Raw genomic sequence first — 1,280 nt, forward strand, 5'->3', positions numbered from 1 at the left:
CAGGGATTGGAGGGGGAGGGGAATGAGAGCTTATGAATGTGGGGGAGGCGGAGCTTATGGAGGGGGCGGAGCCACCCAAAGCCCCGCCCACCTGTAGGTGTACAGCCCCGGCCCGGTGCTCCCCGCTCCTCCCCCCGGTGCCCCCCCGCATGATTACTTGCCCATCGCCGTGCTCACCACCCTCTGCTGCTTCTGGCCCACCGGCGTCGTCGCCATCGTCAAGGCCGTGCAGGTTGGGGGGGACGGGGGAGGGGGACATTGGGATTTTGGGGTCCTTCATTGGGATTTTGGGGTCTTTCTTGTGTCTGTGAGATCATTTGTTGGAGTCTTGTGGTCATTTGTTGCGTTCTTCGGGCTCTCCGTTGAGTTTTGGGGTCATTCATTGGGATTTTGCGGTCATTTGTTGGGGTTTTGGGGTCTTTCTTGTGTCGATGGGGTCATCCGTCGGAGTCTTGTGGTCATTGTGTGGGTTCTTGGGGCTCTCGGTTGATTTTGGGGGTCACTCATTGGGATTTTGGGGTCATTTGTTGGGATTTTGGGGTCATTTGTTGGCTTTTGGGGACGTTCATTGGGGTCCTGTGGTCGTTGTGTGGGTTTTTGGGGGCTCTCCGTTGAGTTTTGGGGTCTCTCATTGGGATTTTGGGGTCAGTTGTTGGGGTTTTGGGGACTTTCTTGTCCTCCGTTGGAGCCTTGTGGTTGCTGTGTGGGTTTTTGGGGTTCTCCGTTGAATTTGGGGGTCATTTATTGGATTTGGGGGTCATTTATTGGGTTTTGGGGATGTTCCTTGGGGTTTTGTGGTCGTTGTGTGGGTTTTGGAGGCTCTCTGTTGAGATTTGGGGTCATTCATTGGGATTTTGGGGTCGTTCATTGGGATTTTGGGGCCATTTGTTGGTGTTCTGTGGTCATTGTGTGGGTTTTTGGGCTCTCAGTTGAGTCTTGGGGTCATTCACTGGGATTTTGGGGTCATTTGTTGGGTTTTGGGGGTCATTTATGGGGTTTTGGGGTTCATTCATTGGATTTTGGGCATCATTTGTTGGGTTTTCAGGGGTCATTCATGGGATTTTGGGGGTCATTTGTTGAGTTTTTGTTGTCACTTGTTGACATCAGTTGAGTTTTTGGGGTCATTTGTTGGTTTTTTGGGGTCATTTGTTGGGTTTTTGGGGTCATTTGTGGTTTTTGGGGGGTCGTTTACGGGGTTTTTGGAGTCATTTGTTGAGTTTTTGGTGTTCTTTGTTGACGTCAGTTGGGTTTTTGGGGTCATTTGTTGGGTTTTTGGGGTC

Source organism: Numida meleagris, unplaced genomic scaffold (assembly GCF_002078875.1).
Source record: "Numida meleagris isolate 19003 breed g44 Domestic line unplaced genomic scaffold, NumMel1.0 unplaced_Scaffold632, whole genome shotgun sequence".
In the NCBI taxonomy this organism is placed as follows: Eukaryota; Metazoa; Chordata; class Aves; order Galliformes; family Numididae; genus Numida; species Numida meleagris.